This window comes from Macrobrachium nipponense, chromosome 5, assembly GCF_015104395.2.
Source record: "Macrobrachium nipponense isolate FS-2020 chromosome 5, ASM1510439v2, whole genome shotgun sequence".
In the NCBI taxonomy this organism is placed as follows: Eukaryota; Metazoa; Arthropoda; class Malacostraca; order Decapoda; family Palaemonidae; genus Macrobrachium; species Macrobrachium nipponense.
In genome coordinates, this window is record NC_061107.1 from 49,455,241 (window position 1) to 49,480,565 (window position 25,325).

At 37.0% G+C, this 25,325-nt stretch overlaps 1 protein-coding gene across 2 annotated transcripts in view; it reads right to left on the minus strand.

Moving 5' to 3' along the window:
- The window catches only part of LOC135215290 (dual oxidase maturation factor 1-like), a 118,628-nt gene that overhangs the window by 67,209 nt on the left and 26,094 nt on the right, over positions 1-25,325 (minus strand). Inside the window, exon 1 of one of the 2 annotated variants that reach the window (XM_064249833.1) lies at positions 21,369-21,461. The exons of the other annotated variant lie outside the window; for it this stretch is intronic. The gene's annotated coding sequence lies outside the window, so the exon portion shown is untranslated. Of the gene's footprint in view, positions 1-21,368; positions 21,462-25,325 lie in introns of those variants that run through there. 2 annotated transcript variants of the gene reach the window in all.

Genomic DNA, 25,325 nt, shown 5'->3' on the forward strand with positions numbered 1-25,325 from the left:
GGTGAGGCTTTTGCATTGTATCTTTCGTTTCACTGATAGGTTTCTGTTCTGATTTATATGCAGAGCCAACATATCGACACAAGGATCAGACGTGGGGGAGGGGGGAGGGGGTGGAGAGGCCCTCAATAGGCTGATTTGCCGTAATTAAACATTTGAGGCTTAGATACGTTTTGATGACTAATGCCCAACAAATGGATTTTTTTAGTCTGAAATGATTCCACAGCAATATATCAAGTGATGCTTTATGATTGCCAGAATGTGTTGAAGATTTTCTTTGATAATTTATTTTGTAATTGTGCTAAGAAAACTTATTTGTGTACTAAAAAGAATAAATGAACATAAGCAATTATGGCGAAGATTCTAACGTATTCGGAGGCATGGATTTTTGCGAAGACATTGCAGTGGACATATTTGAAAGTTCCTGTTGGTTTTTGCAATAGTTGATAGGAAAATTTTATAACCACCATATTAATAAATAATTTGCTGCATTGCATTTATAAAAAAAAGATTCATGAATAAGTATTGATATATGATGTCATAGGTTTTTTTTTTTTTTTTATAATTTCAGATGTCTTGCGATAATGCAGTATTTTTACTGTCAAACGTGCTTGATGAGGATATAGTAATTTGAATTATAAATGTATGCTCGTGGAAGAGAGCAGAAAGTCCTAATATTTAAAAAAAAAGGACTTTGAGTTGCAGGTAAACACCCACACGCCATTTTCCTCGACTCCTGCTGATGCAGGTTCCCATTTACAGCTGGGTGCACTGGTGGGTGGTAAGAGTGGAATATTCCACAGGAATCACAAACCCACAGGACCCACTCAGTCACGACATTACTTTGCCTGGCTGCGGTTTCTATGGGAGGGAGGCCGAAGGTGTCGCTACATCCTTAGTCCTTATACATGCATATATATATATATATATATATATATATATATATATATATATATATATATATATATATATATATATACATACCAGGCAAAGCAGGGCCGTGACTAGGTAGGTTTGCGATTCCTGTGGATTATTCCATCTTTACACCAACCAGTGGGTGGTACACCACACACACACACACACACACACACATATATATATATATATATATAGTATATATATAGATATACTATATATATATATATATATATATATATAGTATATATATATATATATATATATATAATATATATATATATATATATATATATATCTTATGTCTTATCGCTTGGCGATAGACTTTTTGTTTTTTCCTTACGGCTGTTATCCGTAAGTAATGTTTGGTTCCTCTCATCTCCCTTGGATATCTTAGTAGAGAGGTTCTTTCTTGTCTAGAGGAGATGATTCAAACAGGCTAGTTGAACAAGTTAACAACTTTATTCTGTAACTCCATACTAGGAGATGCAGCTCGGTCGGATGACCGATATGTTTGATAGTTGGCGTGGAACTGCCATTCTAAAGCATCGCGTCGATAGCGGAACATTAGCTATCTCAGCAATTCATATAAAAACACATACGTAGTCTGCCGGCTCGGAAGTTACAAGTTTCCGGCGTAGGTTAACAGGTCAACCGCTTCCCATGGAAGTTGTTGTGCAAAGTTATCATAAACATAAAAAATGTTGACAAAGCTGTGAGCTAGATCAGGCTACTGCAGACAGCGCATAGCGTAATCTAGGTCTGCTTTGGTCACGTAGAACCCTCCTAATGCCATGACCCCAGGTCACTGGTTTATATATATAATGTAATTCTTACATATATATATATATATATATATATACTATATATATATATATATATATATATATATGTGTGTGTGTGTGTGTGTGTGTGTGTGTGTATTTTGAGAATGTGTTGATACGTTCATGGATGAAGCTAACATTGTATTGAAGTCAGTTGAATAAATTTCCGGTCACTAAAACTGTTTTAGTGAAAGTAAAATGAGGCATTTACTATCAACGCAGCTTCTCCAAAATAAGCGAAGGAACAATCGTAAAAAGAAGCCTCCTCCTCTTCCTCCTAGTCAGGAAACAAGTAGGGAATAAACGAAAAATATGGCGTTCATAAATGAGTTCTATCTGGCAGTGGACGGGCAGCTTTCTTTGTAGGTAGCCATCGAAGGGGAAACGATCTGTGTCGGTTTGTGCCAGGCGATCTTTGCTGCGCCTCACCTGACTCTCGGGGTCTCCCTCCCCCACTAACACACCAACCCGCACTCCAGTGACTGACCACCATCCCATTGCATAAGAGGGGGAGGGGGAGCCCTACCGTCTAAGTGGCTCTCAATTCATAACCTGAACGAATGAACACCTGCTTAGTGACTGATCTACATATTGTTATAATACTCTCGCTCAGAGATGGTTAATTGCTGCCACTTTCCCCCAGCCTGAATATATTTTCTATTCTTCTTTCTCGATTATGATGTGTTCGTTGCGAGTTTACTACTTGTACTGTCAGTTTTCACTTTTTTGCTCTAGATTTTTTGTTGTTTCCTCACACAAATACACACACACACATATATAAGTTAGTAATGTACAAAAATAATGTAAATGTCAATTAGTTTGTAAAAAAACTCTATCTATAATTGTTTTGTTAACTAACTTTCATCTCAAATCGGATATATATTCAATTTGAGAAGAGCATCCATTATTTAAAAAAAAAAGAAGAGAGAGAGAGAGAGAAAAAAAAGACATTTTATCACTTATCGGCTTCCAGCGTCCATGAATGTCTCGAGAGAAAAGCGAGTTTAAGTGGATGGATTATTTACGGGTCAACTCCTCCGTATTGTCAAGAAGTTTACCACCCTCCTCACCGACTCTTGGAGAGAGAGAGAGAGAGAGAGAGAGAGAGAGAGAGAGAGAGAGAGAGAGAGAGAGAGAGCTTATATATGAGAGCGAGTTTGAGAGACACTTTTGTTTACTAGTGAAATGGTTGATTGAGAGAGAGAGAGAGAGAGAGAGAGAGAGAGAGAGAGAGAGAGAGAGAGAGAGATTATCTATGAGAGCAAGTTTGAGAGACAATTCTGTTTTACTAGTGAAATGGTTGATTGACAGAGAGGGAGAAAGAGCATTTTATCAGTGACAAATAGCGATGCATAGCCAAATTTAGTTGTTTTACTGGAGAGAGAGAGAGAGAGAGAGAGAGAGAGAGAGAGAGAGAGAGAGAGAGAACTTTATCAATGAGACGTACTAACATTTCAGAGGCCATTAAATAGCGTAATTCGTAAACATCTTTTAAACCGACTTAAGGATTTCCAAGCCACTACAGCACTGACTGTTTCCAACTCCGTCCTAATCCTGAGAAGGGCGGTGCATGTGAAATAATTTTGTGTCGCGTGAATTTTTTTACTCAAGCAAATGAGGTTAAAGCTGTGCTTAGCCACCCAACCATCCCCAAAAATGGTGACGTATATCAGTGATGTCAGTATAGCGTAATACATTAACAAATGGTTGTTTGACTCGTGGTTAAACGCCATTTTACCTATCCTGTTCAATATGAAATTTTTTAAAAGCAAATTGATATATTGTATTATGATATATAAATTCCTAAAAATAACTATGTTTTAATCCATAGGTAAGGGGCACGAGACAATAAAAAAAGACGCCGAATGTGAGTGAAAACATAATAACGAACGTACGGAAAATAACCAAATAAAGACGTTAAGCGATGCGCAAAGTTGTTTGACGGTTAGTTTCTCAATAAAACGGGCTCGTCACTATTTACCTGGAAATTCTCAGAGGGCCAGTCGGGTTGTTGTGACCCGTTTGGCAGTCTAGTATCTTTAAAAAAAAAAAAATGAAAAAAAAATTATTGAGATCCAAGGCATCACGCGAATAACTGTCTTAATCGATGCATAGTCATGAGGCGATGAGTTTAGGATTAGTAGATTGTATATGTATATATATATATATATATATATATATATATATATATCTATATATATATATTATATATATATATATATATATATATATATATATATATATATATTATATATATATATATATATATATATGTATATATATATATATATATATATATATATATATATATATATATATAATATATATATAAGCATTAAGCTACAAATATCCTTTAATAAGTAATTCGATCTACCTCGAAATTACTTATTTAGTTGATAAGAAATTCATCGTCTTATGGGCTCAAACCTTAGAACCCAGAATTTAGGATGTACAGTGACAGCGTTTTACCCACAAGGCTATCTGTCACAAGCGGTAAAAATCACTTTTGTCATTGTGCACGCAAATGTTTATTGCTGCTGTTCAGCATAAGGACAAGGGAAGGAATCTTTTAGCTTGTCAATGAAAGCAGATAAAAAAAGAAAAGAAGACACGTCCTAGAGCAAAGGAAAGGTCAGACATACAATGTATAAATTGTATCAAGAAGTGGCCAGCTGATGTTGATCCACAGAATTGTGCTTTATAACCGCTGCAGTTTGCTGGGCATTTCAACACTAAGAAATAAGAAAATAGAAGTTGAGGAAAGGGAACGAACGATAAGGTCCCCTCTTCCATCATACCGGCCTTCTTTTTTCAAAGGGTCATAAGAATGAAAGGGTAGGGTTTATTAATGACAATAGATTTTGGCAGCTTTCATATAGATTACAGTTTTGAGACAGCCGCCTTTTTTGTCAGTGTGGTCTTATATTTACTGATGTTGCTTTTGTTAGGAGGATTTGTTCTTTCGTTCTTACACAAGGAATTTAATAAAAAAAATCAAGGACAACTATTAAGGCAATATTTCTTTTACCAAAATGGTAATAGAATGGCAATACAGAAAACGTGAATCATTTGAGATATGTCGTAGACAGAGGGCAAACATTCGTCTCTCCTTCGGTGCCATTATTCCTTCCCCTACCCCCCCCCCCCTCTCTCTCTCTCTCTCTCTCTCCCGTCACCTCGACGGAAGTATTTATGGTGGTCACCTTCAGGATTCCTCACCTTCAGAAAAGCCTGTGTGCTTGAGTTAAGTCACGTTTGCTCCAAATAAAACTTTTAAAGCCTGGCCATTCATTCCGATGCAGGAATATTACGAATTATTTTTCATTTCAAAATGATAATAACCCAATTAACATTATAAACTGAACACTTACGGTGAAAATCGAATTACAAAATTGATAAGAAAATGTATGTATGAAAAACCACTATAATTTGCTTGATAACGAATGAAAACATCTGAACAACGGTGCCAGAATAAACGGACTAAAGCCTCTTTGTGATGGAAGAAGAACTGGTGTTGAATCGATGAGTGTTTTAAAGCCGAAAAGAATAATTACATTTGGGCCGTTTGGCACCCGACGACTCGGAGTACGCTGTATGAAGATTGAAGAGTCCATCTCTAAGCAGTTGTAGAGGCATAATAGAGGCTATAACAGCGTGAAAACAGTCGAAGACTATGTAGCTGCAAACCAACTGTGTTAGTGAAAACAAGAAATGATCTGGATCACAAACAAAAACAAGACAGCGGTCCCGACTGCTAGACCAAGTTGACTGTCTTCATTCTTCCTCAAGTATGCGACTCTGCCCCAATGGCCCAGTTCGTCCTTTCCCTTTTATTCGTTCGTTTTGTTTATTCCCTTTGGTTTCTGTTTACCACTATTTCCCCTTGTATTGTCTGTTTCAGCCAAAGTTTAGAGTAAAATATCTTAAAAGATTTTCTGTTTAATGCTCTCTCTCTCTCAGTGGAACGCCAGATATTTTCAAAGATTCAGCTTGCCAAGGAGCGCGCCGTAACCAGAATGAAATTGGTGCCTGTCGTTCGTTTGAAGGTCTGCTTTTTATGATGGGAAGGTCGAATGAAGTTGCGAAGGACGTCTCGGGACTTTATTCGGACATCCAAAGGGTAAATGTTTCTGGCGCTAGGAAGCGATTCGCCCACGCCGTAGCAGCAAAGGACTTTTCACAAAGACTGTCTGGACGTGTGAGTTCGTCTTGTATGTTACGAGATGTTTAACCTGAGATACTGAAATAAAGTGCCGATGATTTTATTGACACTCGTGTCGCAAATAGACGTGTTCTTTGAGTTGCTTTGAGCCTTTGCTTGATTTTGAGTCAAATTATGTGACTATCCTCTCTTTACAAGTTTCATTTTCAAGAAATTATAATTAAATTCGACTAATTTTTTCTATTATTATTATTATAATTGCTACTAGGATTGTTATTTTTCTGATGAATGTTATGACCACTATTATAATTGAAATGACTGAGAATAGCGAAGATCGGGCTTACATGCCCATTTAAAATGCACCCTCTGTTGCAGAGGCTATAAATGCCTCTTTTCGAACGACCAATAAAATTAGCATAACAATGGTTGTGCTAAAGTATAAAAGGGCCGTCCAGTCCAGGAAGTCTGTTTTTGGTTTTCAGTGATTCGCATTTTCTTCTCTATTTTTTCCCTACAATCGATTTGTCTTTTTCGTACTTATAGTTATGGACACTGCATAGCTTTACATTGTGTATATCATCCGAAAGATAGATTAAAACACGAACACACCATTGATGGTCTTCATAATACACTCCTACCGAAAGGGAAGAAAATAAGATGTTTTCCCAGCTTAATACGCACACACAAACGCAACCATATACGTATATATATATATATATATATATATAATATATATATATATATATATATATATATATATATATATATATAGATAGACAGATAAATAGATTATATATTACTATTTTGCAATGCATTTTGTATGTTGTTTTATTCATGTGACATCAGTGTTGAGTATTTCTGATTCGTGAATTCCAGTGTTTGAGATCTTACTATTTGCTTAAATATGTCAATACGTAAGGTTAATTACAATGAGTCCACATGTTGGCTGTGAAATTCTTGGGCGTTCCCAAGACCGACTGGACGTAAGTAAGTAAAGGCTCTGAACAGATAGAATTTTCAGGACAACTGCGAGACTGAGATCATGAAAGGAGGGAGGGTGGCAAGACTTCACATTACAGCCACAGAAATGATTTCTATCAAAATACTGTCAAATTTATTTTGGTCACCATATCTATACAGTATTAATTTTGTTTCAGAAAAGAAAACCATTTTCCTGACAATTAATGGAATTGTCATTAGTTGTGAGTGAATAAAAGACAACTAGTAATGAGTGGGCTCTAGACATTCCTTGACTGATGCTGACCAAAGGCGTCCCGAGAAGGGCGCGCCCCGACACCTCCTGCAGGAATGCGAGGAAGAGAGAAAGAGAGAGAGAGAAAGAGCAAAGGAGTATATAGGGAAGAGGAAAAGAAGAGATGTTAGAGGTGATGGGATGGAATAGGAACGCAAGAATAGTCAAAGTCGTAACGAGATAAGAATGGGAGAGAAGAGGGACACAGGACGAGAGGATGAGAATGGAAGTCGAAAAGTATAATAAAGAAATGGAGGGACAAGTTAAAAATGGAATAAGAAAGTGAATGACTGCTACAGATATGAAATTGGAAGGAGGAGGGATAAAGAAAGATGGAATGGGGAGAGAAGAGGTAATAAAGGAAGGAAGCCACGAGAAAAAGAAAGAGAAACGGAAGTCGAAAGACGCAGATAAAAACACAGGGCGCACTGACTGAGTCTAGACGAGGATTAAGCAAGATCAGACGCAGGACTTGAGGAGGGCGAGCGGAGGCATCCGGGCAGAGAAAGAGGGGAGCCAGGGAGCGAAAACCAGCAGGGAGGTGAAGTCTTCTTCCGTGTTCGGATTCGTGAGGGTGGGGAGTGGTGGGGGAGGAGAAAAGGCTCGTTACCAAATAGTGGAGACAAACAGGGCGACTTATCCAGGATGCAGAGCAGGAGTGGGAGGGGCACTCCTTCCAGAAACATTGACCTTGTGGGTGTGAAGGGCTGTGGGCGGACCCGCTCTCGTTAATGCGGACACCCCTATCATCTTTGGCCATAGAATGATTCGTGCCTTTCAGAGGAACCGTTAAATGTTGTCATTGTCTTTTATTGATGTATTCTAATGTGGTTGACCTGCCTTTTTTTGTATCGGAATCGCGACGGTTGGTCAGGGCTGATTCCTTTACGTTCCCTCGAAGTGAACACAGTCACGTTTGCTTCTACGAAGAATTTTGCCTTCATCCTTTCATTTGCTTCTTCTCCAACAAACTCTATTTGCCTCTTATTTGAAAAGCAGCCTTCATTTTTTTTCTTATAATGTTAAGATACCTGAGGTAGGTACATTCATTTGACTAAATAATAAAATCAGTAAAGATCGACGGTTTGAGTAAGAAAGGGACATGACTCATATATCAGCTTCCGAGGACAAGGGCAATATATATAAGGCCGCTTTGGAAATAGAAGAAAGAGTGTCAATTCATTTCCCGCTTATATTCTTTCATAATTCATCGTATAGAAACCTTGGGGTGAAACAGATACAGTTTCGAGGGAATTATATGACTCAACATTATTTATTTAATTCGTATATTTTAGTAGTGAGATTTTTTTTTTTCAGACATTCGTTCTTCTCAACGAAATTATGAACCAGGAAAGTGGTTTGTTAACGTATTTGTTGAGTGAATCATTTACTAATTGGTTCAGCTGTCGAATTACAAAAAGACAACATACATAATATATATACATATATACGTATGTATAGCTACCTATATATATATATATATATATATATATATATATATATATATATATATATATATATAGATATATGTATATACCTATATTTATCTATCTATCTATATATATTTATAATAGATAGATAGATAGATAGATAGATAGATGATAGATAGATAGATAGATAGAGGGTATAGAATATATATATATATTGATTGATTGATTGCTTGAGTGATTGATTTACTGAAGCGTATGAATCACTCAGGCTATCAGCTTACCTCCCAGTGTAATTATTAACTGGTGAAAATGCAGAATTTTGTTAAGGTTATTTATATTGCGAGATTTGAGCTATTCAATGTATCGTGATGGAGAATCTTCACACCAGTCAAGAAGTCGGAGATATCGATTACTAGTCTACATGAGCGTTGCCAAATAACTTTGGAATGTGTCTTGGGTAATGTTCAAAATTACGCCATGGATCTAATTGTCGAGATCAGGACGGAATTTTTTCCACTCTCTTTCTCCCAGGTTATAGCTGAACTCTCTCTTCTCTCTCTCTCTCTCTCTCTCGCCTCTCTCTCTCTCCTCTCTCTCTCTCTCTCTCTCACACACACATTGAGAAGCAAACTCAAGGATTAGTTCCGCTCCGTCGGATCATGAAATCTGGAGGAATTTCGCAATGAGCAGCGCCCGATTTTCTGAAAGTCTTTTGGTCTAGATAATTTCATTTTCTCTTAAAAGACTCGTTACTGGAGGAAAGAGAGAAGCTGCGCCCATTAATGCGAATAAACGACATAGCTTTACATCAAGCAGATAAGTCACGCAGTGTGCGGGGGGTGGGTTCATGGGGAATTACAGTTTGAGAGTGATTCGCAGAATTTACGTTTTTTTTTTTTTCATTGACAAAGGTTTGATATAAATTGAACTGTTATTTTGGTTGATTATATGTATATATATATATATATATATATATATATATATATATATATATATATATATATATATATATATAACTTTCAACATTAAATTTTTCATAAAAAATTGAATTTGTGTTCCAGAGAAAATCCAAAACAGTGGTCGCTCACGTAGTCGTATATTAACAAATGAATCGTAGGTGAACCAGACTCGTATGTGCAGAAAAATCGTAATAATCACTAGGTACGTACGCCTACAGAGAGGGCTCATTAGCATTGCTTTGAACACTCCTCCACAGACTGCGTCATTTGCTGTTAGTTTGAGCTCACGCCTCCACTTTTTGGGTTTCGAAGGCCTTTTCTAATAGGTACACTTTTCTCGCCATCTCTCCAGGCCTGTCTCGTCTCATTTCCCTCCAAACCGTTCCAACTGATCCACTTGACCAACTGATCCTGCAGTCTTTCCTTCCACAGGACCAAATATTCCGATGATGCCTGTCCCATAAAATGCTTCCTGTGCGCGCCATTACATATATTTCACCTCAACAGTTCACCTCCTTTGCTTCATGTTTTGTTTGGTTTCGTTCAGCGTCCAAAAACCACTTCCATAGATGAACACTGACCCAGCAATGCGACTCTCTCAGCTTAGCTTTTATGAACACTTCCATTCTCTTTCCACTCTTCTACATATAACCTGCTACCTTCCTTAAGTTGTCTGTTATGTGACGCAGTTCTTTCTTTCAGCCTGCCGTCATCCATTACGTCTGTTCGTTCCCGAAGACCATCTATGCGAATCAACCGTTTTCTTTTTCGTCGTTAATCATCTTTATTGCTTCAGCCTCCTGGTCAAAATGACCCTTAAATATAATACATAATTACTTATCAATATAAAATTCTCGCTGCGGCGTTTCTAAAGAAAATCAATTTTCAAGTAGAGCTTTTTTGAACCTCGAGATTTGAGTTTATTTTAGTTATTATATTATTGTGTGAGACACACCACAAATACTTGTTTAAAACATTGTATGTGCACCACCATCTGTTTGATGCATTGTCACTTTTATAGGGCGCCAGATGAGTAGGCTATTTAATGCATGAATAGGTCTAATGTTGTAGATGATGGCAATTATCTTTTCCAGAACAGATATTTTGCTCGAACGAGTTTCATTTCCTTAATTATATCGGAAAAATATTGTCCCTGCAGATGTTTTCCATTCTATGTTTACAGCAGACTCTCCATATCGTAGTTAGAGCCTTCTGTGAAATCATAGTTGTCATTAATGTTTTTCATCTTTATAATTCGTCCATTTGGAAATAGTAGTTTAATAGCAAACTATGTTTTACCAGTTCCGGAAGGAACCGTGACACAACAAACGTGTTTTTTTTTTCTTGAACTAGACGGATCGTTTGGCAGAAATGAATCCGTGAAGGACTTTGGGTGTCCTTGTTTCATTTTGACCGACAATACTAAAATCGTTTTGAGTTGCTGGAAATTCCCTGGTCCGCGACCGTATCCTTGGTTCCATTATGGAGCCCCATTGAACCCCTTCCCCCACCCCCGCACTCTACCGCTCATATTTAGCTCGCTGAACAAAAATGATTAAAATTTCTTCAAAAAGTTTGAGGTCTTTATGGTTACCCGCCCAACATTTTGCTCCTCAGAACGTTAAATAATAAAGAAATGTTGTTCACTTTTTTCGAATACTTAACGTTGTTCTAATATTTTGAAGTAATGTTGATAGCTAATTGAGTTCTGAATGCGCTGCAATGAAAATTTTAGATATAGAAATACTATAGGTAATTTTGGAAAATATGTTTTGGAAAAAATACTGCGATTAAGTTTTTTTTCCTGGTGTATACGTATATACGGGAATGTCAATATCTGTTTTGAAAGAACTCACTTACCAATAAGATGTTACAGTTTTGTATCAAACGTTCTTTTAAGGAAATGTTTTTACGACAAAAAACATAAAAACTAGATTTTTATGATGAAACCAGTCTAGTTTTTATTTACAAATAGAAGTGAACGATGTCATATGAAATAATAAATGGCTCTAAATGAAACTGTATAGAAGTAATTAATATCATATGAAATGATCAGTAACTGGGGCTGATAAAATATAGACTTCAATGATTATTATATGAGCGAATGCAATACAGTCACAATTCGTCTGCAGTTCGACGCTGTTGAAAACTCTTTCGCAGTCGCTGCTAGGAAACAAAAATGTAACGTCCCGAGTGAATAATCAAAGAGAGAAGAGAAAGAGAGAGAGAGAGAGATGGGGGGTAAGGGGGGAGGGGCCCAGGGGCATTGTTTGATGGGTGGGGTGGGTCTCCCAAAGCAGCTCTGGTTAAAGCACGCGAAGGCATCGGGGAGAAGGCCGCAAGATGACTTGTACTTTTATTATGTAAGTCCTTCGAGGGAAGGGAACGATAGGGGACCGGGTGGGGATGATGGGGGTTGTCGTGGGAAGAGAGGAATGTGCAAGGGGGAGGGGGGGGGGGGCAAGGGGGGGCAAGGGGGGATTGAGTCTCGAGGAAACTGGAGCAACGGGACTTCGATTTTTTTGTCAGTTGCAATTTTTTTCTTCTTCCAGATGGATAGATGTTGGCAGATGGAAAACACCAACACGAGTCCATTTTTTGCTTTTGGTTTTGAGGCTTCTGGAAAAGGTAATGGGTGCTTCCGAGTGCACTGGAATTGCTTTGGGACTTGATTTTTTCGTTTGTTTCTTTTGGCAACTGTTGGACTCCTGAAGGACTCTTCATGTCGTGGTCGTCTGTTGTGAAAAAATGTGGGCAAATTTTGAGGATTAAAATAATTGTCTCACTTCAAATCGTTTTCTTTGTTCCTTTGCTTGTTTGCTCGTTTGTTCCCTTTGGGATGTTGATTGAAAGGATACCAATCGAGAATAACCAGGTCTACCACACCACCTTTTGTGATGTTGCAGGGCTGTGTGCATTTCTGCAATGCATTTCGATGCTAAGTTCTTTTCAGTGCTTGGAAGGAGGGACGTAGATTTACTCTAGATGATGATATTTTCGCAAATATATATATAATAGATATAATATATATATATATATATATATATATATGATATATATATACATATATATGTTATAAGACCTTCTAAGGCCATATTTACGGGAAAATGACACACACATATACACACAGCACGCATATACACACACATATGTATGTATGTATGTATGTATGTAGTAGTATGTATATATATATATATATATATATATATATATATATATATTATTGATGCCTTCCTTTCTCGAGGGGGATGACTCCAGGTATAACTACATGTCTCCAGCAAGTAATATGATCTTGTGCCAGGCTGCGCCTCACCGCAGTCGACTACATTAACTACCAATCACATAAATCACAGGTGACCAGATCACTGAAATCATTTGTGCAACGGGATATATTTAACCGTCATTGCGTCAGGCTTTCTGCCGTTAAGGGATTTCGAATCGAAGTATTCTCTCTGGTGAAGTGGGTGGTTTATTGTTTGCTGGATGCTTGTTCCTTTGTTTGAGTAAGCACTTGATTACACTGTAATTGTGGTCAGCTTCCTTTGGCAAGTGTGAGTACGTAAGGTAACTGATCCGTGTTACCATTTCCGCCGCAAATTTCCCTACATGGAATTACCATCAATATTTATGCACCAATTGAGAAAACTTCCAACTATGTTTTTCTCTGTAAAACGACTCCCTTTGATACAACACAGACTGGCAAAGTGTTTGTTGAGTCACAAGTAATCGGAAATAGTTTTTCCCGCCGCTCTTTATGTTTAACTTCTCCATGAAACGCGCGACGGCGGTTGAAAATAAAAGCACATCTACAGGATGACGTTGGCTGCCTTGAAAAGATGACAATATAATTTTCCAGTCATTTTTCAGCTCCTTGATTGCCTTTTTTGGTGAGGCAAGGCGCCTTCATGCGTCCTCAAGGTAAGACGTGAACGCACGCAAATTTCAGCTGTCTGTTCTTCTTATGTACAGTAGTCTACAAATAGAACTGTTTTCATATGAGTAAATATTGCTTAATCAATATATATATATATATATATATATATATATATATATATATATATATATTATATATACGCACACTAAAGATAATACATTTGACAGTAACGGTTCCGTATAGCCGTGGACTAAAGAGTAAACGTAAAAATGATATAACATATATATATATATATAGATATAATATATATATATATATATAATATATATATATATATATATATATATATGTTTTGTAGAACCGTGGACCATAAAATAAATTTAGAAAACACGTAATTCTTGGAATGCAAAAGAAAAAAGCAACTGCAAGCGAGTTGCTCAGTTAATAAGGTGCACGAAACTTGAGGATAATAATGAGCAGTAGAAAAATCACCCAAGTCCCTAAAAAAGAGAAAAAAAAATGGCATCTACGAAATACTAGTAGAGTTATCCTTAATTGCCCGAGAATCTTGCTTCGTCATGGTCATTTCTGCTCCATCAGAAAAAGCTGTTAGTGCTAAGACATTATCAATCGAATATGCCCACTTTTCTGGGCTTCTGCTCCCCCATTTTTTCTTTCTTACAAAGTTCAAAAGCCACTGCCCAAATCAGGAGGGATTGTTAAACTAGAAGACCTTCCTCCTTTTCCGCAACTGTCCCCCCACCCTCTCTCTCTCTCTCTCTCTCTCTCGCCCGTAGGAACTCCATTGGTTGGAACATGTCATACCGTTGTCTCACAAGTGAATAAACCCAGGTTCGAACCGTAGAACCAGGACGCTGAAGTAGGGGTATTTTTCATTATAATCTACCGTGCCCTTTTTTTTACCTAATACTGAAAAGTGTATGTGGTGGCCAGTCAACTTTGGCTGGGAAGTCCCGTGGATGGAGAAGGACTCTGGGCCTCAGTCCAAGATGGTGAACTAATAATCACTTTTATTTCGTTTTGAAATTGTTGTTATCGACTTTTCCGTGCCTTTTCATCAAGAGTGTGTATTAGGCTTTCATTTATGGCTCCTATGTGAATAATTGAATGATTTTTCCTAAATTGACTGTTCATCTCATTCGACTAAATGCGTTGTTTCTGGATTCAATGACCATAGTCGTTGATATCCCTCAATCAGTCATATGTTAGTTGAGAATCTGAAGTTCTCGCCTCCAAGAAGAAATGTATACACACACACACATATGTATATAGAGTACGTATGTATGTGAATGTGAGTTAATAAACATATATTGTAAAAAATCTAGGTCAAACATATAGCGTATCAAGGCATGTGTTCATTTACCACAGATCTAAGTTCGATGTTTCCTGAATTTTGATTAAAGAAGGTGCAACATTTGGTTCTTTGTCAGAGCTCAGTGCTGTTGTTATTGAGAACAAATCCAGTGTGATAAAAGAAACCAATTTCAAATATGTACAAACAGTTCACTCATACCAGACAAATGACGGCGTGTGCTTCACGGCGAATTGGCTGAAATAAATAATGACTTGTGGGTAGCTAATCTTTATTTTGATTTTCATTTGTACCAGATGCATTCGACTTTAAGTTGGCATGGAAATGACTATCATAGCACGAACACGAACTTCACACAGACCATTACAAAAGAAATATGGCCAAGGTCGCCTGCGGTCAGCGACAGAAGGGGCGGGGGTGGGGGGGGGAGAGGGTTGCTGCAGCAACGGAGTTGCAGTCTAGAAGCACTCGTCACGTGAAAAGTTAAGTTTATCTTATTTTTACCAGACCACTGAGCTGATGAACAGCTCTCCTAGGGCTGGCCCGAAGGATTAGATATTTTTACGTGGCTAGGAACCAATTGGTCACCTAGCAACGGGACCTACAGCTTATTGTGGGATCCGAACCACACTACATCGAGAAATGAATTTCTATCACCAGAAATAAATTCCTTTGGTTCCGCGTTGGCAGAGCCGGGAATCGAACATCGTCACGTGAAACACACACACACATGCATATATATATATATATATATATATATATATATAGTATATATATATATATATATACATATATATATATATATATATATTATATATATATATAGATATATATAATAATAAAAGGAGCCCATAAAAACACCAAAATGTAGAGAGAAAAAGTACTATATTTCAGAGACTGCTGTCTCTCTCTTCAGATATACCTGAAGAGAGAGACAGCAGTCTCTGAAATATAGTTACTTTTCTCTCTACATTTTGGTGTTTTATGGGCTCCTTTTATTAGATGGAATTCTGTTGTTACAGAACACTTTTACCAGTCATATATATATATATATATAATGTGTGTGTTTATAAATGATTGTTTTGTATATTAAGACTCCTTCTCTACTGTAAATCTGTTGCTCATAAGAACGTAACTCTAGACTAGAGCAACACTAAACTACAGGCAATGCGACTTTCATGATGTACCTCATTCATTGCATTAGTACTTGCTGGATTCCTTCTCTGTTCAACTATGGGCGTTATATTCTGTGGTGGCTCACTAACCAAGTTAGTAATTTCTTGTTCGAGTTTTTGATTACTCGACCTTTACCGCTCGTGAGGAGCATAATTATGCTTTTACTTTACGTAGTCTGAGTTCGTAACTTACGGCAGGTTTGGTATCAGCAACATTTGTGTAGTGACAAAAGTCTTTTTGGAAATGATAAAGTGTTTAGCCAACACTGAGGATAAGGTGGGATAAACGAAAGGGAAAGCCTCATGACGTAAGTTGCAAGGTACGACCAAAAACTGGCTAGATCACAGTTGCAAAACTTTTGCATTTGAATTCATGTCGTCGTCACATCAGTTTGCGTGAATGCGGCTGTCTGCGTACAGGAACTCCAATTTCAGACAGATATCAAATAATGTTTTAGAAATCTAAATAAGAAAAAAGGTAGGTATTTGCATTCGTTTCAGGTTAGCATGGCGAAAGTCGACGTCTGATGCAAGCCCTGGTCTGTGCTATCCGTAGAAAACGGGGATGAGGTCACGTAGACCTGGGTAACTGAGGCATTTCCTTTTAACACTACTTCCTGAATACCTGCCTGGACTTAACCTTGCCGCTTCAGGTTGCATCATAGAGGAAGAGGTAACACTGGGGAGTCGTTCTGAATTAATCTTCGAACGGGAAGTCAGAGTCAAAGGAAGAAAATGCTTAATTAATAAAAGAGCAGCACATGGACCACCAAATGACTATGAAGGTCAGCGAACTTGACGGGAGAAAACGGAGCACCCGTGAAATGTTCAGCCACATAACCTTGAGAGAATTTTTGATTTGCATTGGCCCTTTCACCTGGGCATCTTCCTCAAACATTCCGGGGCGGAGTGCTGACAAAGCGGATAGCGATGTCTTTTAGAGGCGTTGACGGTTGAAGGTCGAATTGGTCACCTAGTTCAAAGTTTTTGGGTTACTTTTCTTGACTGTCGTAAGTGATGAATGCAAGTAAACAAGTAACTACAGTGGTACTTCATTCGGAGAAGTGCGGACCATAGGCGCCCGCACATAGGGGCAAGAGGGCGCACTTGCCCCCACCCCCCTGAATTCCTGGAATAGAATTTATATATACATCACGTTTAACTACTTTGTTAACCTTCCATTTTACAATATATTCTTTCACTTTATGTGAATTAAAGGTATAATTATCTATTGTATACTATTTGTACACAGTATATAACTGCGTTGTTCATTTCAGAAATATTTGAATTCGGCTGAACAGTATATGGAACGATTGAAAAAAAATCAATGTTTCGTTGTATTTTTTCGTTATGGCATCTTGCTTCACTTAAATTATTGGCATCGCATTGCCACTGTATATTATATATATGTATGATTTGCCCCGTCTTGAAAAATATGGTGCGGCCGGCCATGGTGCGGTCACCGATATGCCGGATGGGCTTCAGAGTTTCAACTACAGTCTTGAATACTGAGCTCCAAAGTATGTACTATACAATGAAAATTGGGATTATATTGCATCATATATTCCTCTGAATACAAATCGGTATGTAATAGAAGTTGTGAAGATCATTTTCCGAAGCTGTTGAGTCGAATGAAAACATTGAAAAATGCATAGATAACTTGCTTAGTACAATTTGGGAAAAAGACCTGAATAATAATGCATTACAAAGCCAGCTATAAATCTGTCGAGTACCCTGTTCACAGCACGAAATACCTTGCAGAGGACTCCAGCATCCACCAATTGTTGACAAATATCTCGCAGCAGCAGTAGTGTCCCGCGTTAGTCCAAAACATCCCGTAACGTAACGATCTAAGGAAAAATTGTAGACAGCAGAGCGGTATAAGAACCACTTGTGATCTTTTTTCCACTCAACTCCCGTGATCACGTTATAAAAAAAACCTTGAGGGCGCGTGAGCGCAGAGTGACAAAACAGAGCGCGCGATACACATGAACCAAGAGCCAGAGAAAACGAGCTGCGTTGTTCTCCAGCTTCCTTCCCTGCTTTTACTGGACTCGACGAGCGAACATGGCAATGCCTTCCTGACTTTTTATTTTATGCTTCCCTGGACTTTGTTGAGGTCAGAGGAAATCCAGCTTTACTCTTGTTTTCTACTTCATCTCTGTGATTGTATCATTCCTTTTTTTTCTTTCTTTTTATTTCTTCAGAGTATGACTAGTGTTCTGAGTATTACTCAGTTTTGTCGTGTTTTTAGTTTTAAGAAACTTACTTCGAGGTGCTCTCTTTCTCTCTCTCTCTCTCACTATAATATACGTAGCTCTGAATGGCCTTGGAGTCCTTCCCAACAGCGGTTGGACTGGAAAGCCTACTTTCATGAACTGTTTTTTCTTCCAGCTCTTAGGCCTAAACATTTGTCATTCCAAGGCTGTAGCTGACACGCTTCGTTTTTTTAGGTACCTACACTTTTTGAATAGTGCTATTGTCAAGGACTGTACTTGAATCACAGCATATATTTGGTTATAATTTTTGTTTTATGTTTTTTTCTTAATTTTTTGTAAAAATAAAACAATGAAATTCACCATCTTTTGTGATTGATAATTCAAGGTTCTCTTGTGTTCCCTTTTTTTCTCTGTTACTGTTACTTATTATCTTAATTTTTTCGTCATGCTTTTGTAGCAAGTAAAGGGAAGTAACAAACATAAACACACAAATATACACGTACAGTATATGTGTGATATATATATATATATATATATATATATATATATATATATATACAGTAAAAGAAAATGAAAGGGAAGACAAGAGAACGTTGAATTACTAGTGTCACAACAGATAAAGAATTTCATTTGTTTATATATATACATACACGTATATATATAATATATATATATATATATATATATATATATATTTCATTTGTTTATATATATATATACACATTACACGTATATATATATATATATATATATATATATATATATATATATATATATATATATATATATATATATGAGAAACTGAAGTATCTATCAATTTATCTACGTGTCTACCAATATTTATCTATCTATCTATCTATATATCTTGCTATACATATATATATATATATATATATATATATATATATATATAGATAGATAGATAGATAGATAGATAGGCAGTTGTTTTTCTTAGTCTTGGTATATTTTTAGCTAATATAAGTACTTCAGTTTCTCTTACAAAGCATTAATCACTATTCAACAGATACCTTAGAGTTGGCGGTGCGAAACGGACATGATTTTATTTTGCCGTTTTGTTCTCAGCCCATTTGATTACGAATTGCTGGATCATGGAGGACATTTGAGCTTATTTGAGATATAAATAGGTCATGGACACACACACACATATATAAACATTATATGTATACACATATGTGTATATATATAATGTAATGATGAGCATATGTATGTATAGACAGAGAAGATTATTAGTGGCGGTAGCAGTAACACTATAATTAGCAAGACTAGTTCATGATAATAGTCAAAGTAATAACTCATCCATTTTGCCAATGAAAATGGTAAATATGCCTAATTTCTGCATGACGTCGTAACAGCCTTGAATGGTATTAGCAAATACTATTCTGTTTCATTTTGCCCTTGGGACAAGAGGCTGCCTGATATGGTATTATAATTGTTAAGTCTCATTGACATCCGTACATAACTATCTGCCACAATTTTCCTGTCACTAGGAAAAATCATTGGCAGTGATAGTAGTAGTAGTAGCAGCATGCGTAGAGTAGAAGCAACGTGCTAAGAGCAGTATCAGTAGGAATCATATTAGGTCCAAGCGTGAGTAGGACCGGTAGCGGTGATGACCATAGCCAGAAGGAGTAGCGTGAGACGACGGCACCGACCCCTGACTTCGAACGAGGAAGCGATCTTGCTTTCACGCTGCGGATCAATCAGGTCCGCTTTTTGCTTTCTGCCCTTTTCTGACTTTGAACGATCCGCATGACAAACAGAGATTGAAAACTCGTGCAATGGCCACACTTTCTATATCGCCTCCGCCCTCCTCTCCCCACTATGTTATCCGTTTTGTGATCGTCGAAGTCTGGAGATTTGGACTGTATGAGTCACGGGTCCGAAGGTTAGGTTCCGATTGCGATATCTTGCTCGGCGACCGTGAAGAGAGAGAGAGAGAGAGAGAGAGAGAGAGAGAGGAACTGTATTTTTCTTCGAAAGAGTAAAAAAATAGTGATATTTTGGACTGTATCTCAACAGAAATAAAATGATAATATCTGAGTAAAGAAGTAAAAATCAACACAGCATCTATGGCTGGGGTTTCTTTGCAAATATTAAAATCGCACAAATCATGAAATGTTCTGTACAGAAATAGAAGCTGAAAAAATTCAGCGCACTCGGTGGAGAAATCATAATGTCACCTAGAAGACAGGCTGCAAATGAATTATAACCATTCAGTTCTAAAAACAAAAAAAACGGTCCTATGTAAATATTGATCACGGAAACCGAAGAAAACTTTTTTTTTTCTGTTAAGCAGAATAAAGAATAAACAGTGAGTCATTTTCTGTTAATTCTTTCATTGTGGAGCACAAAAAATGACCTTTCTTCAGACTACAACAAACCAGCGTAACGAACGCCCAAACAAATTCCTCGCTTCAGAGAGAGAGAGAGAGAGAGAGAGAGAGAGTGGACGGTGGGTCAGGGTGCTTTGTCGGAGGGAAGGGTGGGGGGAGCGTAGGAGACTTACTGATAATGCGCTTCCTACTTTTTTGCTGAAGAAACTTGGCGTTTCTTGTAGTAGTATATGAGTACCTCCTCATACATATGTATCGTTCAGTCTGTCATTCACACATTTATTTATTTTGCACATCAGTGCCACATTTGATGAATATCTATTTACAAATAATGTTATGCACTCGGCAGACAGTTCATTTCTGAAGAGTGAAATCAGAAGTCATTAAGGAAGTCTAAGGAAAGGAAGCAAACAGGAATGAGGAGCCAAATTGCCCAACTGGGAACTGTAGACACACGGAAGGGCCCCCTCCCCCCTTTGGCACAATACCAAATATACTGTTGAAATCAACAGATATTTTCACAGTGATCTGAGTGATCTCTGGCACTGAATATCACTTAGGTCCATCAAATACCAAACTGAAATGAATGAATAAATTTGACTTTGAACATATTAAAATTATTGTTGGAATGAATGATGAAGTCATTCCGCCCATCGATGTACAAACATATTATGATATTAACAGTATAATGACAGTTTCATAGTTTCAGTCATATGGAAAATTTCCTGTAGCATTTCAGTCAACACAATCACAGTATAAAATAATTTCAAACGCTTCCTCCCTCCACCACGAGAAACCTGCTAACCACAGAGACGCCCCACAGACACAGAGACACATAAGCAAACAGACACGGAAGAGTCAGCGTAACACTCACAGAAATAAGTTTATCCTGGCGACTGTGTTGCTGTGCCAGTTGAAGAAAGACTGCAGCAAACCACGGAACTTTTGGAGGATTTAACACATCGGGCGCGGGCTGTCCAAGGACATAGGAACCCCACTCCTGGTCCCTCCCCCCTGATAAACACCGCCTTTCCTTCTCTATCTCCCATCTCCCCGCCCCCCACCCAGCAACTGGAAGGTCAAGACGGAAGGTTTGTAGCCAATCAGGGCAGGCGTTCTCTCTCCTGTGAGCCCGTCAGCAGGGAGACGCTGAGGCGTTGATGACCTCGATAGACTCACTGGTACTGGTAGTGCCTCCACCACCTTCCTCCCTCTCCCTCACAGTCACAATAGTCGCCCCCCCCCCCCAACCCCCGGGCTCCGTCTCCCTCATATGAGCCTCCTCCACCTCCTGAGCCACCAACCCTACCGAAGAGGCACGACGGGCAGGCCCGAGAGAGCCTACGGAAGTGCCTGGCTTTGCGGAAGTGAATCCGACGAGCTCTGGATAGTTGACTTCCAGGAGCACCCACCGGGAGGTGTCGTCATCTTCAGTCGCCTGTGGGGAGGTCGCTTGCGGGATCCCTCTTACCACTAATTTCCCTTTTGGAATATTTCTGGTTGGGCAGTTTCTTTGATTAGTAGTCCGCGAATAGCTACTCATGATACATCGGTTATGTCGGTGTGGTTTGCTCTATAGCATGTAGCACTGAATTTGAACCTGTCATTTGTTTCTCCGAACCAAAAAGAAATGAAGGTTTTCATGTCTTCAGGTGCGATCCGCTCAAGGTCCTGCGAGTTCAAGGGTGTGTTAGAGATATCTAAATGTGCCTTAAATTACATGTATAAAAACTGACCATTTTGTGCGTTTGTATTTGTTTCTCCTTGCAAAAAGGATCGCCAGTTGCTCTCAAATAAGGGATTTGAGAAGCATACAAAGTACGAGGGTTTCTTATACTCGTTGCTTTTCTTATTAAAACCTGAAAATGGCCACATTACTCAAACTTGGCTTAGCAAGATACTTTGTATGTTGTGTAAAACGGAATTTGTTGCTGTTTATGAAACCAATCTTTCAGCAGGATTTTTCTCTCAGGGAAGGTCTCTCCGCAGATCGGTTTCATTCTTATTTTGGCTGATATTCCATTCAAGAGGTTATCTCCGAACCTATTTACCTATGCTTATGCCAGCGCATGCACAAGGACTTAGGTGTAACTGAAGTAAGAAAAAAGTCAAGAAAGAAGCACCGAAACGCCTACTATTTCTCAATCATATCCGGAAGTTGATCCCGGAAACCGCTGAATAGAAAGAATCCAGGTGGGGGAGGTACTACCTAGTTCTGTGGTACGGCTGACTTGTAGTTTAATATTTTCGTTTAGCCTCCCTCTCTCAAATATTATATAATATATACTAATATATCATATATTATATATATATATATATATATAATATATATATATGAATCTATGTTTACATACATACATATATAATACATACACACACACACACACACACACACATATATATATATATATATATATATATATATAATATATATATATATAATATATATATATATAGATTTGAGAGAGAGGCCAAACTAAAATATTAAACTACATCCAATCACAGCACCATGACGATGCAAGTCAGCCGTACCTATATATATATATAAATATATATATATATATATATAATATATATATATATATATACATATATTATATATATATATATATATATATATATATACATATATAATATATACATATCTATATATTATTTAAATAAATATTAAAATAATATAATTAGTATATATTATTATATATATAATATATTATATATATATATATATATATATACATGTATGTATGTATATATATGTATATATATAGTATATGTATATATGTATATATATATATATATATATATATATATATATATATATATATATATATATATATATATATATATATATATATATAGATGAACGGAGAAAGCAGTCGAGTCAAACCAGTGTTAAAATGCACAAGGAGCAGGAGCGGGAACAATCATAACGTAGTATTACAATTTATTCCGACGCGTTTCGCATTCAGCTGAATGCATCCTCAGGTTCTGTACAATAAACAATGACCAACATAAATGATATGAATTTGCAAGATGTCCAAAAACCATTTACAAACTAGTTAAAATGAAAACCCGAACTTCACACATGCGCAAAAGTATACTAAAAAGCAACAAAACAACACGAGAAATTAAAAGTACATATGCTAAATAAAAGTTCAGAAAAAAAAATACAAAGTAAAAAGATATTTGAGAAGCACTGGTGGTCGACCTACCATGGCAAGAGATAAACAAAAACTAGAAGAATACACACAAAAACAATAGGCTACGAAATATACAAGGGCGTGGAGGTGGACTGGCTGCTCAACTACGGAACAAGATGTTTAATCAATTGACTTTCGAGGATCAATAATTCATTTGGGCTACAGCTTTGACCAACAATAATAAAATCATCATATTTAATGGACACTTTACATTTCTTACTATGCTCATGTATACTGGACTGTTCGGGATTTGATAGTGAACATCCAGTATGGAAACTAACTCCATTGTGGCAGTCTATGCGAACCCTCATCACCCTCTGAGGTAAACCTAAGTTACCAGACTACATCTAGGAGGACAGCAATATTTGTACACTATACCGGAGGACATGAGGGGCATAAACGATCTTTAAATCCAAACATGAAGCCATTTGTGAGTGAATTGATATATCTATATATATATATATCTCATAGATATATATATATATATATAATATATATATATACATATATATATATACATATATATATATATATATATACCATACATATATATATATATATATATATATATATATATATATGTATGGTATATATATATATATATATATATATATATATATATATACATATATATATATATATACATATATATATATATATATATATATATATATATATGTATATATATATATATATATATATATATATATATATATATATATATATATATATATATATATATAGATAGGTATCAATAGAGGGATCCACAGTAATATCCTTGTTTATCTAGATATAATATATTTATACAAAAGCTTAAAAGCTTCGTCCATCCTCCTGTGGACTTGATCACTAAGCAAGTCCACAGGAGGATGGACGAAAGCTTAAGCTTTGTATAAATATATTATATCTAGATAAACAAGGATATTACTGTGGATCCCTCTATTGATTACCTATATATTATATATATATATATATATATATATATATATATATATATATATATATATATATATATATTTTATTTATATATTATATATATATATATATATATATATATATATATATATATATATATATATATATATATATAGACAAGTGAAAATTTACAGCGTGGAGTTTCATGATCATTATTGTTATTAATAGAGGGATCCATCATATTTGAGGGGTGGTCTACGTAAATTCCATGGCAAATGATACATGTCACAAGAATGATGATTAATCCAATGTACATCGGTTCCCAGGCAACAGGAAGCCTAGATCACATTGTAAGAACTTACTGGCACCCCAACCAAGGTCATTTCCACCGCAAGTGCCACCCAACCGCCCACGGCGAGTGACTGCCCACTCCCCCTGGCTAACCCCCCATCCACCCAAATGATCAGCGCATTCATCTCCCATCTTCGTGAGTAGCCATGGATACATTAAACATAATCTCTTGGAATATTTTAGCCCTCAAGCGGAACATTCCTCTCATAAACATGTTCTGCAAAAATTTCAACGGCATCATGGCATTGCAAGAAACGCTCCTCTGGCCACATGACCTTGTCATCTGCGATTCAATTCATGAAGACTTCAGAACCTTCTCGACTTCATCGATGCAAGTTACAGATCAAATCATAGCCGGTCGCCCG